Source organism: Notamacropus eugenii, chromosome 4 (assembly GCF_028372415.1).
Source record: "Notamacropus eugenii isolate mMacEug1 chromosome 4, mMacEug1.pri_v2, whole genome shotgun sequence".
Lineage (NCBI taxonomy): Eukaryota > Metazoa > Chordata > Mammalia > Diprotodontia > Macropodidae > Notamacropus > Notamacropus eugenii.
Genome location: NC_092875.1, coordinates 216025934 through 216041382, shown reverse-complemented (window position 1 = coordinate 216041382; position 15449 = coordinate 216025934). Strand labels below are relative to the sequence as shown.

Genomic DNA, 15449 nt, shown 5'->3' with positions numbered 1-15449 from the left:
TTTGCATTCTCCACATAGCAGGAAAAGGGACTTAGCTAGGTTAACTTATCAGGCATTTCCCCTTCATTCTCAGCTCAAAATGGTAGAGAGTGCTGTCTGCCATTGATACTGACCCTAGGCTCCAGCAACAGATAGAGTCTAGACAAGATTGAAGAACGCAGAAATGTCACACCCGGTTGTTACTCTTTGTCTCTTTCCATATGATTGCCACTTCCATTTCTATGCTATCCTCTGCTTGCCCTGTGTTTTGCCAAACATGTAACTGGCCTCTGCAAGATTTAAATGATGCTGCCATTTTCCTAGCCTCTCTCCTCTCCTCTTTTTAGCCCTCTCATGCTGTTTTTTCTTGTAAAAATTGACTATCTGTCCAGCTCCCAATTGCAACCTTAATTCAAATCTCCTGTGTTACAGAGTCTATTTTTATCCTTCTTGGACATATAAGCCAGAGATTTTCTGACAACGAAGGAGGTTTTCTGGACTTCAAGACATCATAGGAATATTCAGACCTGTATGTTGAGGCCTCTTAGATTTGCTTACTGTATTTAATAACAGTTTATAGATACATTATCCAAACATTTAGTAAAAATTGTGTAGCATTTTGAAAATTCTTTTCCTGTGCTGTAATTATTTTAGATTAGAGGTTCCTCTTTAAACCACTCTGGTTAACTTCTCTTTCTCCATTTTGTTTCATTTTAAAGCATTTTTTAAAATAATTCTCACAACTCTAACCTCAATCTGAAACCTCCAAGTGCCCTATCTGACAATCTTTTCATTTATGCCCCCAACCAGAATAGATGATATTTAGATTCTGCCTAGATGGAAACCAATTTGCCCAGGTAACACTCCCAGGTTTCATTAGAAATTCAGGAGCAAACTTGCAAACTTTAGCCTTATGCCAGTAAGTTCATTTTTATCACCATTGTATTCTTCAAAGATGTCAAAAGCATTCATAGACTCATATAACAAATACTATTTCCTTTGTTATGCATGTGGCTAGTGCTCATTACAGTTATTTCTTAAAACTTTGAAAAAGGTGTTATTTTACTATGGGAATAAGTTATACCTTTATCCTGGCATTTAAGGTTCTCCACCATTAGATTCCAATCTCCATTTCCACCCCTATTTCATGTTACACAGTTTCATTTATTTATATTCCAACTAAACTAGTCTACTAGCTATTTCTAGAATGTAGCATAACATCTGTTTCTGTATACATCGACATAGGTCACCCCTTAGGCTTTGAAATACTTCCTTCTGACCTTTCTTGAATCTTTCCCTGCCTTAAAGAATCAGATGCCACATCTTCCTTGAAACCTTCTCTGATCATTCTATTCCATCTTATATTTTACCAAAGCCCAGAATTAATTGAATCTCAAGATGAAAACTAAGAAACGCAGGAAGGATTTGTTTGTTTGAAATAATCGTGGACCTAGAGGAAGATTGAAAAAGGGAAAGGATCGTATGATCATAGACTTAGACCTGGAAAGGACCTTAAAGGTTATCTAGTCCAATGCCAAATGCTACTCAAGGTGAATGGAATATCAATAAGCGAGTTTCTTCTATTTTTTCTTCTACAGAGGATGATCTTTGGATTTAGAAGGATAGAGCAAAAATGGTTAACAGGGAGTTGAAACTCAACATAAGTGAAGAGAAGGGAAGTACTTCATGACTTTTAATGAGATAAAATCACTAGGACCAGGTGAATTACATCTTAAGGTACTGAAAAGCTTGACAGATGTCATTATCAGTGGCTGTTGATATGTCCAAGATTTGGGGAAAGGCAGAGAAATCATAGGACTGGAAAAAGGACAATGCTCTGCTTTTTAAAGGAGGAAGAGGGTAGAGGGTGAAAACTATTAGCAAGCAACATTAATTTCAGAAAAGATTCTAGATAAAATATTAAAAGGATATTTTTGTAAGGATTTAGAAAGAAAGAAGTAATCACAGAGAAACAATAGAGGTTCAAGAGTATGTTATTTCTATCTTTTTTTTTGGACAAGGCAACTAGATTGAGAGATCAGATGAATGTTATAGTATACTTATACTACACAAGTATACTATACTTGTATAGTATATATAGGTATATGTAAGGGACGCTGACCGCCATACCATCTGAGGCGCCACACTGACGGACATCAGGTAAACTGAGTCCGGTGCAGGGAAGGGTGAACAAGATGGCGCTGGAAGGGATGGCCCCACCCCTGGTTTGTTGTTGTCACTATAGTTCCAGCTTGTGTTCATTTCTATAGTTTTGGGTTTGTTTCTGTGTGTTACCAAGGTTCACTGGGCTAGCTGGCAGAGACTATATAATCAGAGTGCTTGCTTGAATAAATCGGAGTTGCTTACTGACCTGCTCTCCCACCTTATTCTTTTACTCGTGAGCTCCACAGGAGGACAAGCAGCCTGTTGGTCAGGCATAAGACTTGCTCCTCTCGGTAAGCTATGCCGTCACCATAGCAACTTGGCACCCACCAACTTGGGGCCACAAGCAGGGAGAAGGAGCAGGAAGCTCAGCCAAGGGAAATTACGTCCCTTAAGAAACTCAGCCGAGGGAAATTAGGTCCCTCAGGAATCTCAGCTGAGGGAATCAGGTCCCTCAGTACCCCCCGAGTGAGTCAGGCTCTCCAGAAGCCTTGACAGTGTACAGGAGCTATCAGGACAGGGTCAAAGGCCAATACCTGAGCGCAACAGGAAACGGTAGCCTGTCTGCCTCACCGAGTCCTCTGGAAAGCGGATCCGAGAAGTGGACGCAGGAGAAGACGTGCACATTCAGCTTGGTGAGATGAGGTGTAACCGTGAGTAAGATTGAAATGGGGCAAAGTTCACAAAAGTTGAGTCAGGGTCAGTACACATTATTTCTATATAACATGCTGAAGAATGTGTTCATAGAAGACGGTGGCAAGGCAGTGCAAATGAGAACATTCATCACATCCTCACAGACAGCCCCGTCAGAGAGTAGTACAAGGAACAATAGCCCAGAAAGGCAGCCAGCACTCATATATCTAAACTTAGAAGAGAGATGGAAGAACAGACAGATGGTGCAGAATTTGCAGGACAGTGTTAAAGAGTTAACTGATAAATTGAGAAACCTACTGAAGAAAGAGAAAAGACACCTCAGAAATAAGGCTTTGAAACTCCCAGGTGAAAAGGAGGAGACTAGGCGCCGCTGGACTTTGTTCCAGAGTCTCCCTCACTTCCACTTGCAGTTTCACAACTTTTTCTTTCAAAAACATTTTAAGGAGTGGCCACAGATGTGAAATTTTCTTGAGTAAAAGTTAGAACCATCAATATTTTTATTTTACTCTATAATCCAGAAATGGTGTTAGAGAAAGCAATTTGTAATCTGAATTTTGTTGAAACTAAAAGATGTTGGAAAAGTTATGTTATTTAGAAAACCAGGTATTTTCACCTTTGCCTGTTAAAAAATTTACAGCTAGAAAGCTGCTGTTTTAATGCTAAACCAAAAATTGTTAATGGATTACTATATGTGGAAAGAAATGAATGGAGTAATAATTTATTTAGACTGGTTCTGCCCATTCAGAACAGTCCTCCTATATGTTTGGGGTTGGCAGGCATGGGATCCATGCCAGTACCTTTTATTTTGTAAAACTGCCAACGCTCCTTTCATGTGGACATGGTCATGAGTCCTAAGAAAATTGTTTGGCTTGTATAATTCATAAATAATGATGTGACTTGCTCAAAAGTTGTAACAATTGACTTTTATATCAGGACAAGTTTTAAATTTGAGAAAGAAGGATCTGAAATGAAATCTCTTATGTATGTGAGTCCTGTTAATGTGCATTGCTTATTTCAACTCCATGGGAATACAAATAACTGTATTTGGCTTTAAATTGGGATTAGTGAAATTTGCTGTTTAAGGTGAAAGCATTTGGGACCATAAATATTTTTGTTTAAGTTTGAATTTGGGTATAGTTGTCTGCATTAAATCAGTATCTGAAAGGATATGCCACAAGTTACTTAGAGGGACTGTGATCCTTCATCCTGTACTGTTCCATAAGGTCTCTCTCCTTAGATACCTGAGTTCCAGGTATCCAGGGCTTGTGGACGGTCAGTTTGTTTCCCCCCCCTTACCAGCTACCAGCTTTCTTTGTGAAAGTGCTGCAGGCTGTAGCTGAAACTTGGAAGGTACCCAAAAGTTACTGACATCTCCCCTCTTTTCTAAAGCGACATGAGCAATTAAGTTGGATTCTCTGTGTTAGGGTATAAAAATTGTGCTTCAGTTTCTGTAAGTTGCCTCCCTCTACCAGGTGGAGAGATGTCCCTTTCTCGAGAACTGTAATATCATCTATCACTTCTGAATCATCAAGTTCCTCATACTGGTTAAAGACCTAACCCCTCCAATGTTGGGACCCTGTGAGGCAGGGTCAGCTCTATGTCCAGTCTCAGCAGGAAGCAGTTTCAGAAGCCGAGACCTTCATCCCTTATCCCAAAATACGTTGGGTCCCATCCGCTTAAAGGGAGACAGGGTGGAGTGCTTGAGTACATGCACTTGGACCCCAGAATTCAGGCCGGGTAGAAAGGATAAATAGAACCCTGAAGGAATGTATTGCTAAGCTTAAGGCTGAAACTGGCAAGACCAAAAATGAGATGCTTTAAGTGTGGAAAAATAGGACATTACCAGAGGGAGTGTAGAAACAATGCAGAGGGAAGAAAGGGACTCCAGAACCAAGGGAACAGAACGCCATTTAAGAGTAGGCCAACCACACCCTGTCCAAAATGTAAGAAAATAGAACATTGGGCTTCAGAGTGTAGGTCATTCCCCCTCTCAAGGGTAGTGCTCAATATTTAAACATGCAGATGGGCGTCCCTCCAGCCCAGGAGAAAAGGAGGGGCTACTGGGAGGACGCAGAGACGATCCCACAGGCCACTTTAGAATTCAGGAGGTGTATATCTAGAAACCACTGAGGAAGCTCAGCAGGCTCACAATAAGTTTCATATGTCAGCAAAATCATTAAGACATTTATATAAACTTACTAAGAAAGAGGCCCGAAAGATTGTAAAATCATGCACAGCATGCATTCCTTTCCAGCCACCGATGCCATGCAGAGTGTACAGTCCTAAGGGATCACATCCTAATGATATCTGGCAAATGGATGTGACTCACATAACTTCATTCGGGAGGCTTAAATATGTCCATGTGTCTATAGACACTTTTTCTGGTTTCATCATGGCTACTCTACGCACTGGAGAGGCAGTTAAGGATGTATGTAGTCATATGCTTCAATGTTTTGCCGCCCATGGCATCCCACGACTATTAAAGACTGATAATGGCCCAACATATACTGCTTCGGCCTTCCAAAAATTTCTCTCGGAATTCGGAATCTCTCATGTGACTGGGATCCCCTATAACTCCACAGGACAAGCCATAGTAGAATGTGCAAACCGCACCATAAAACAATATGTCCAAAAACAAAAAGGGGGAGCTTCGGGACCCAGGTCCATGGCACATGATCAATTAAAATTGGTACTTTACACTATCAATTATTTAAAATTCGATGAGCATGGTCTTATGTCTGCCATGAAATACACGGTCAGCTCAGACTGACTGCTAGAACACATACCATGCTAACTTGGGGCAAGGGTTATGCTTGTATCTTTACAGGAGACAAGGAGATTTGGGTACCAGTGAAAAGACTATGGGTCATACAGCACCAGGAAGAAATCACAGGGAGCCTGCCAGAGAAAGAAGAAGAAACTACAACACCTGAGCCATGAAATTAGTCAGCTGCATCTTACTACTTCTAACAGTGAGCCAGGCTAAGGACCAGTATTGGACCTTTGGACATTAGTAGACATTTCAACTTTACAGGACTGGTGAAGGGCTATCCTTGGTGTTTGTACAAATAATGTATCAGTAGGATTTAGGGAACTATTGAAGATGGATCATGAATTCTATCAGGCCATTCTAATGTTAAGAAATGATGTAATAGCAATTGGGGATGAACTGCAGGCCATAGAAACACAATTGGCTTTAAGATGTGATTACAGATATCGTCATTTTTGCATGATGAACAAATTGTACAATGATACTGAATTTAATTGGGAAGAAATAAGAGCTCAGTTACATGGTTTAACACTCACCAACATTTCAAGTGAAATGAAACTGTTGGAAAAATTGGCATTGGATATAAATACTCAAGGGACAAAAAGGTTAATAGCTGAAAATTTTGTTTCAGACATGATGCAACTTTTTGGTCATTCCACCTTATTGTTTAATTGGCTAGGTCAATTGTTGTCAGGAAGTATTGTTATCTTGATTGTTATATGTCTCATACCAGCATGTCTCAAATATGCCCTGTGAACTGTAAAAGATACTATGAAGATGCTTACTGAAAATCAGTTCGAGCTGAGAGATGTACAAACCCGTGAAGGTCATCGGGTCTAAAACAAAAAGAGGGAGTTGTAAGGGGTGCTGATCGCCACACCATCTGGGATGCCACACTGACGGACATCAGGTAAACTGAGTCCGGTGCAGGGAAGGGTGAACAAGATGGCGCTGGAAGGGATGGCCCCACCCCTGGTTTGTTGTTGTCACTGTAGTTCCAGCTTGTGTTCATTTCTATAGTTTCGGGTTTGTTTCTGTGTGTTACCATGGTTCACTGGGCTAGCTGGCAGAGACTATATAATCAGAGTGCTTGCTTGAATAAATCGGAGTTGCTTACTGACCCGCTCTCCCGCCTCATTCTTTTACTTGTGAGCTCCACAGGAGGACAAGCAGCCTGCTGGTCTGGCATAAGACTTGCTCCTCTTGGTAAGCTATGCCGTCACTATAGCAAGTATACAGTATACTTATATTTTAGCAAAACATTTACCAAATCTTTTGTGCTCTCTTTAGAGATAAAATGAATAGCTATGAGTGAGATGTTAACACATTTAGGTGGATTCAGATCTGATTAAATGACTATACTTAAAAAGTAGCTATTAATGGGTCACTGCTGACTTGGAAGGGGATGTCTTAAATGAGGTATCACAGGGATCTGCCCATGGCCCTATACTATTCAATATTTTTAGTGATGCCTTAGATAAAAGTAAGATCTAAAAATAGACAACAAATTTGGAGATTACTCATTTCTGGAAAAAACCAAATAATTTATTATATGACGGAATTAGGATCTAAAAAGAGATGAAGCATTAGAAGAGTAGGACACATAATTGTCTTTTCTTCTTTCAAACAAATGCTTTTTAAACTTTTGTCTTTCATCCCCTCATGTGTTAACCCCAAATTTGGGAGTCTCTTTACTGAAGCCAGTGAAACCCCCAAATAGAACTTTCCTCAACAAACTTACTTTTATCAGAATGCCTGCCAAGCTTTTCTCAGAATGGCTAATTATAGACCAATTGTTGTCAAAATATCTGGAAACTGTCCAATTCTCAGGATGTCAGTTAAGGAACTAGTTCTCTGAATACCAGCTGTTTCTATGATAATCTGAAAGGTACAGAGTCAGTGTCCAAAGTCTCCGTAATTCTAGGTCTTGGCAACCGTGTGATATCTGTATCTATATCTACACCTATCTGTCTGTCTGTCTATCTATCTTTCTATCTATCATCTATCTTTATATCCATCCATTTTGTTGTTATTTAGTCATTTCAGTCGTGTTCAAATCTTTGTGACCTCATTCAGGGTTTTATTGGCAGAGATACTGGAGTGGCTTGCCTCCTTCTCCAGTGCATTTTACAGATGAAGAACTAAGGCAAACATGATAAGTAACTTGTCCAGGGTCACATAGATAGAAAGTGCCTAAGGCAGGGTCTGAACTCAGGAAGATGAGTCTTCCTGACTCCAGGCCCAGTGCTCTATCCACTGTGCCACCTAACTGTTCATATACATACACATATGTTCACACCCAGTCACACATATGGGGAGAGAAAGAGAGAGAGAGAGAGAGAGAGAGAGAGAGAGAGAGAGAGAGAGAGAGAGAGAGAGAAAGAGAAAGAGAAAGAGAGGGAATATATACTTCTACATCCATGCATTATCTCCCAACAGAACATAAATTTCTTGAGACAAGGGACCATTTGTCTTTCTATCCATAACAATAGTGGCTATCACATAGTAAGTGCTTAGTAAATAATAGAAACTGAAATTTTAATAAAGGTAAATATAAATTTATACACTTCAGATAATCAGTTTCAAAGACACTGGATGGGAGAGAAGTGATTTGACAGCAGTTGGTATGAAAAAAGGTCAAGGGATGTTGTAGTAGAGTGTAAGATCAAAATGAGTTAATGATATGACTCAGACAGCCAAAAAACTCAACAGTATTCTGGGTGACATTAAGAAAGGCAGTATCCAGAATAAGTGAGGATGTACTCTTACTATATTCTGCCCTTTAGATCACATTTGGAGACCTGTGTTCAATTTTGACTGCCACATTTTAGAGAAGCCCCTGACAAATGAGGTAATGGCCAGAATTAGGATGGAATAGAAGACTTTGTCATATAAAGATCAATCAAAACACCTGACAATATTTAGCCTGGAGAAAACAAGATGTGAGAACACAATAGCAATCTTCAAGTGCTACAGGGGTTGTCATTTAGAGAGAAGGCTTGTTCTGGTTGCTCTTAGAGAGAAGCAGAAGAAACTATTGCAGGAGTCTTAAAGAGGCAAAATTAGGTTTGCCATGAGGAAAGACTTCCTGACAATTCCTGTGCAGAATTTGAATGGGCTGCCTCAGGAGGTAGCAGACTCCTTCTTACTTTTTACTTGTTAGGAGGAATGCTGTGGAAAGTTAGTCTTAGAGAGATGACTTCTAAAGTTCTCTTCTAGTCTGAAATTCTGCGATTCCTATAGCATTTTGGTATTCTTCTTTGTCTCCAAACTCCTGCTTATCTGCATTTCTGTTAGATTCTACTTTTCCACACCTTTACTCCTGAGGAAAATGTAAACTCAAAACAACAGGTATTTTGCTATTTTTAAACTCTGTACTCATACCACTTAGTCAGTCAAGTCACTTATATACAGCAATTATTTGTAGTTCTACATACTCATTCTTTTAATATTTGGAGAAAGTGTTAAAATTGGAATACTTAAATTGAAATCAAAACCCAGCATTTAATTTACATATATGTATATACATGTACATATATCTCTATCTATATAACTCTGTGAACAAAAGTGGCAGAGTTGAAATGCAAGCTAAGTGAGAAAAAGCTAAGTAACTAAGTGACATAACGTTTTAATTAACAGTCATGTGAACTACATTCCAAAACACTTAAAGAAATGGCAGGTGTGATTGTAAAATGATGACATTTGATGTTTATACATACAAAGTATATCCTAAAAGTCGGTGCAATTTTAAGTTTTTAATAACAGAAAACTGTACAGACTTTGAGGCCCACTGTGTTATATGTGATGTGCATGTGTGTGTATATCAACATTTCTTTTTGAAAAAGTACCCAGCTTTAAAATAATGTATCTCTTCTTCCCCAACCTTCAACAATCCAGAAAAAAGTATTATTAGGTATAGTACTGGAAGGAATTATAAGAGAGTCTTAAGTAATAATCAGACTATCTGATTCAGACTATAGAAAAAAAAGGTACTATATCCAGAGGCCTTTTCATAGAAGACCAGCTTTGAAATCTCATCAGAGTGTGGCAAAACTTGAAATTTTAGGAGATGATGCCAACAAAATGCAAGCTCTGACAAGCATCCCCAAATTGGGGAGGATTCAAGTGGATGGTTTGTTTGTCTGTTGTCAGAGGAACAGCCTAAATCAATACGGAGTGAGATGCTCATTACCAGGGGGCTGACCAATCCAGTTCAGTTTAATTCAACAAGAATTTGTTAAGTGACTACTTTGCTAGCCACTAGAGATACAGAGATGAACACGAAAAACAATTCTTTCCCTAAAGAAACAAAAATCTACTGGGTACAACATTCTCAAGAAAAGTAAATACGAAAGGATAAAGAAAAGTAAATACAAGAATAGTTTAGGAGGGAAAAAATGATCATAAGGTGGGGGGAATCAGGAAAAAACTTCTCTTAAGGTGTATTACCAGAACTGGATCTTGAAGGAAACTAAGGCCACCAGGTGATTTTTATTTCTTTTTTATTTATTTTATCAGAGAAACCATGAAATGTACAAAAAGGCAAAATAGCCTTCAGTCCTGTGTAGTCTGCTTCTGCAATGATGATTGGAGTGTATCTCAAAAGAAGGCAGAGTTCTAAGGATTTCACCATTCTTAGTAGGTAGGTGGTACAATGGATAGAGCACTGGGCCTAGAGCAGGCCTACAAAACCTGTGGGCCTGCCAAAGGATCTTAGCCACCTGAAATCCTTTGGTAGGGTCACAGGTTGTACAGGCCTGGCCTAGAATCATGAAGCCATGAATTCAAATTCAGCCTCAGATACTTATTAGCTCTGTGATCCTGGGCAAGTCACTTCATCTCTGTTTGCCTCAGTTTCCTCATCTATAGAATGGGGATAATAATAGTACCTGCCTCCCATGGTTGTTGTAAAGGTTAATGAGATAATGACTGTAGAGTATTTAGCTCGCTGCCTGACATACAGTAAACACTAGTTGCCAAGAAAATATTGATCTGCATTGGTAGAAGGAGTTTCCTCATCCTGGAGTTCCTATGCCAATGAAATCACAGATCCTATCCCTATCTCTCTACTCTTAATGTGCAAACATTGTCAGATGGGTTGACATATCACTGAACAACTACATTAGGCATATCCATATTGACTTTTGTCCTATAAACAAAACCAGAAGACATGAAGAAATTTTAGCTATGTAGAAGGAAAGAAGATGATACATAAACAGAAGGTAGGAATGGACCTTATAGTTCATTTAGTCCAGTCTCCTCATTTTATAAAGATTTGCTCAATGTTATTCAAGTGGTATGTTCCTCCTTTGTTGCTGAAGAAGACCATGCCATCAGAGAAATAATGACATGACTTGTACTTGACTTTGTTTTGAGTTAGGGAGTGCTGTACAGGTCACCAGCCTCACTTCTCCTCCAGAGCCATCTGAATCCAGTGATCAGATATTCATCAGGATGACTGGAGATGATCAAGGATGAGGCAATTGGGGTTAAGTGACTTGCCCAAGGTCACACAGCTAGTGAGTGTCAAGTGTCTGAGGTGAGATTTGAACTCAGGTCCTCCTGACTCCTACACCGGTGCTCTATCCGCTGCACCTACTAGCTGCCCATTCAAGTAGTAAGGAGCTGAGCAAGGACCTGCACCAATATCTTTAACTCCAAGGATACTGTATTTGGAGTCAAAGAAATTGGGTTCAAATCCTGACTTTGTTATAGTGTGAGACCCCAGGCAAATCACTTAACCTTTTAGGATCTCAGTTTTCTCATCTAATGTGAAAGGGTTGGATTAGAAGTCCTCTAAGGTCCTTTCTCATTCTAAATCTAATACTCAATCAACTCTTTTTTACTACCACATTCCACTGACTCTCATCTCATAGATTTACTTTTCTTTTCCAGAAAGCCAAATCAAGGGGTTGGCAGAATTGCTCTCACTTGGATACTCAAGGGCAACAAAAATTTTATTAAATGGGACTGTCATTTCATCTTGTAGCTCTCAGATTACCATAAATGTATCTGCAGTTTATGTTATAACATTTCTTTCAAAAGATGAAGAGTGATAGAAATTCTATGAAGAAATCTTTAAGATTCTCCAAACTAGGTAAACTTCCAAAAACATTTAAAGACTTAGATGCAAAGATGGACACAGAGTACAATGACAGAAACTATGTTGGGAAATATAGTTTGAAAATTAGGAAAAGAAAGAGGCCAAAGACTTTCTGTTTATTTACATCTGGATGTTATGAATATTTTCTTCAGGAGTATTCTAAGGTGCTATATATAGTGAGCGGCACCTCATTACATCAGAAAAAGTGAAAAAGGTCTGTCTGGACAGGAGACAAGTGGCTAGAGATATAGCAGTCATTTCAGCTGTCTGGGCTAGTTAGACAAAATACTATTAGAGGAAAAGTCATAGTAAAATCCAATTTAGAAAAGAAGACAATGAGAAGACACCATGGGCAGTTACAGTATCTTCCTTTGAATGTGTTTAAACAACCAAATGTCTCTGAAACGTGGAAAATGACAAAAATAAGATTTTGGCTATGTTGCTCTTTTACAGAATTCTTTAATCAATATGAAATATATAACATATCTTCATTGGATACATGGTTGCACTGATAAAGGTGATAAAGATGTGATCTGAACTTCCAGTAGTTCAGATCACAACCTATCTACATACTTCATTGTAGGTGATTCTTGTACAGGTCCTTCCATAAGCCCTCATAGATTGTCTATCCAATATGCTGACAGTCTTTCTCTATGTAAATAGCTTTTAATAATGCAGAAGTACAAGTATCGCTTTCTTGAATAATATATTTTATGCCATATTTTTGCACACAAGTCCTCACTGGTAATGTGATGCTGCCCATACATGCCTACCATTTCCTTTTGGGTTGTCCACTATGTTAAATCTTTGGAGATTATAATGTTACATGATTTATTGACATATAGCATTACATGAAGAAATGATAAAAACATTTTTTGGGGGGTGGTATGTGTCTGAATATGGTAGCAGCATGAGATAATTGAGAGTACTGTACAGTTTCACAAAAATAGCCCAGCTGACTCTCCTCTCTATTCAAATCTGAGCTCAAATCACAGTCCATTTGTACTGAATCTCTCTTTAAAATATATTTACTAGTTGAATAATGTAGTACAGTACCTATCCAAAAGCATAATATAATTTGAACGATAAGCATTTCTTATCCATTTGATTTTTCCTTCATAAGAAGAAGTCTATAATAGCTTAGAAATTGTTTGAACCTGAAGACATTTGATCTCCTTTCTAGGCGGGGAAAAACAGCAGACAAGAGCAACACCTTTTATGTAGGAAAGTGACAGAAGTTTTTGACCAATACTGGACAATACTGGGGAAAGTAGCTGCAGACAAAAGGAAAGATAGAGAGCCAGCTAAGTTATACCATTCGGGCGGTATTTGTAGACAAAATTGGAAAGAAGGCAAAAAGCAGATATGAAATGTTTCAAGAGTGATCTATTCTCAATCAACAATGATAGAATCTTGGCTCTTTGACTCCCTGCTTAGGGGATGCTGGGCAATTCATTTAATCTCTCTTGGTCCCAGTTTCTTCCCCTGTAAATTAAGGAGTTGGACTAGATGGTCTTTGAGCTCCGACACTAGACCTATAATTTTTTGTTTTTTACAGTATCCCCTCCTTGAGAACTCTTCCAATCCCACTGCCACTGATGTATTAGATCCCTAGAAGGAGTCTGACAACTAACTCCCTCAAAGTTCTAGGGGATAATCTTGAGGGGCTGAGTTTTCTAGTACATTTGCTCACGAGTCTTAAGTATATTTCCACTGATTATCAGCTAGAGTTAATTAGCATTTAGAAACGTATACTAATATGTTACAGTAAAAACAATTGGTTAAAAAAAAATGTTTTTTTTTTTAAATACTCAAAGCCTCAGGCATACTTTCTAACATGTATACATAGAGTCCTGAAAAAGAATGGGCTTAAATTTAGAACATGATGGTAGTAAGGCACATGTGTAGAGGATATTGGTATCTAGAGGAAATCCTACGCATTGGAATGGCGTTTCTGAGTCCATAGCCATCACTCTTCTTGTTTAAGGGGCCATGTACCTAGAAGCTGTTTCTTTCTTCAGGCGGCCCTCTTTCTGTATTTTTTGTGTGTTTGTCCTTTGTCAGCCTCCTATTGATTGTCTCTCCAACAACCTTATCAATTTGGGTGAGGAGTTAACTCTCCTTCTGGATTACACTTATCAGTTCCCCCTGATGGGGTGATGGGACCTAGACCCCAAAAAGAAAAAGATCATGGCTTTGCCCTGAATTTTCCCATACTGGCATTTTGCCTGAGCCATTTGACCTATCACAGTCCACCTTAGATACTCAATTGTCCTTTTAACTGCCCTTTTCACTGTGCCTCTCTGACCACTTAACTCCCTTTGCTGTTTGTCACTGGCCCATCCCCCAGGCTATTTACCACTCCATTTACCAGATCTTCTTACTGGCTTTTCTTGCATATAAGTACCAATCTTACCCCTATTAAAATGCTCATATTCACTTAGAATCTTACTTGCTCCTATTGGCAATACAACAGGTTTACTAGGAATCTTGCCCACCATACTGGTATTATAATAAAACCTCATTACTTTGACTGAAAGAAGGTTTGAGTGGTCAAATTCTTTTGAGGCAGACTCACCCTGTACCTGTACATTTTGGGTTTCCCAGCACCCCAAACTGAAACATATTTGGTGACCCTATATGGAGAATTGCCTGACTCCCTCAAGCCCTTATCCAATCAATACCAGAAGGTATTTAAGCCTTCTCTCTCTCTTTCCCTTTTTTCCTCTGCAGTTAGAGTCACTCTCCAAGCACCAAGCAAGGCTTGGAGGTGCTTTTTTTCAGGCCTATTGCTCTTAGGCTCCTTTCAGGTCAGGCAGTTATGAGACTGTCTCTGACTTACACATACCTTCTACTACATAGGGGACACCCTATTTGGAAGCATATGCCCAATTCTCTTGATTCTCTAGGATGCTAGGGAACTGGGAAAACCTTTCTGTTTTCCTGAGGCTTACTCCCTCCACTACACCCTGGGATCTTCCTTCTTGGAGGGACTCCCAGTCTCTACGCCCGTGCATGCCAGATCCACCTTCTTTTCTAGTCTCATGGCCACCTGGATCCTCAGCCATGTAGCCAGACTCAGTGGGACTTCCCCAAGATTTGGAATCCTCCTGGCTTAGTTTTCCCATTGTGTTGTTTTGAGAAAAGTGTTACCTACCTAACTATTCCTCAGAGAAAACGGTTAGTAAAAGATGTGAGCACAAGACGAGTATGTGAGATCTTGCTGTTTTGACCTGAATGTGTCATCATTCCATATCCCGAACAACTGGATAAATTAGTATTAGTACTCATCTGCCTGCCTGCTTAGTCATGTGACTGAAATTTAATCAGAAACAGCTTCAGTTTGATTTGGGGAAGAGAGTTTCTGTGCAATCAATTTTCTTAGAGGGAGGGTAACCTATAGAAAAATGTGTATTTAACCTGGTCATTACTCAAGTATCCTCCCACGTCTTTTCTTATAATTGGAGTAAAAGTTAGTCTCCAGCAAATTCATTTGTGTAACTACTGAACCCAGGGGTGGAAAACTTATACCTGAAAAGTGTTGTTACTTCCCAACAGCATCTGAACTTCCAAAAGGAATTGGAATCAGAGTAGAAACTTTTGGGAAAATAACAAGATCAGATAATCCTGCGTCAAATGTGAATAATTCTAAAGGAACTCTTTCTTTGTTTTCCCCCACTCTGACATCATTTTTAATTCTCCCTATATTTGGGCCCTACATATTGAACTTGCTTCTCAGACTTAATTGTCAAATTTGGGTCTCCTGGACTCTGGGTCATT

At 39.2% G+C, this 15449-nt stretch overlaps 1 protein-coding gene and 1 long non-coding RNA gene across 6 annotated transcripts in view; one reads left to right on the top strand and one right to left on the bottom strand.

The window, feature by feature from the left end:
* LOC140500977 (aquaporin-7-like) overlaps positions 1-15449 on the bottom strand; it is a 49411-nt gene that overhangs the window by 32047 nt on the left and 1915 nt on the right. Inside the window, exon 1 of one of the 2 annotated variants that reach the window (XR_011965998.1) lies at positions 2679-2766. The exons of the other annotated variant lie outside the window; for it this stretch is intronic. The gene's annotated coding sequence lies outside the window, so the exon portion shown is untranslated. Of the gene's footprint in view, positions 1-2678; positions 2767-15449 lie in introns of those variants that run through there. 2 annotated transcript variants of the gene reach the window in all.
* The window catches only part of LOC140500978 (uncharacterized), a 33684-nt gene continuing 24572 nt past the window's right edge, over positions 6338-15449 (top strand). For 3 of the 4 annotated variants that reach the window (XR_011965999.1, XR_011966002.1, XR_011966000.1), the window contains exon 1: positions 6338-6476. This is a non-coding gene — a long non-coding RNA (uncharacterized lncRNA). Of the gene's footprint in view, positions 6477-10084; positions 10209-15449 lie in introns of all 4 variants that reach the window. The other variant, XR_011966001.1, reaches the window with a different exon arrangement.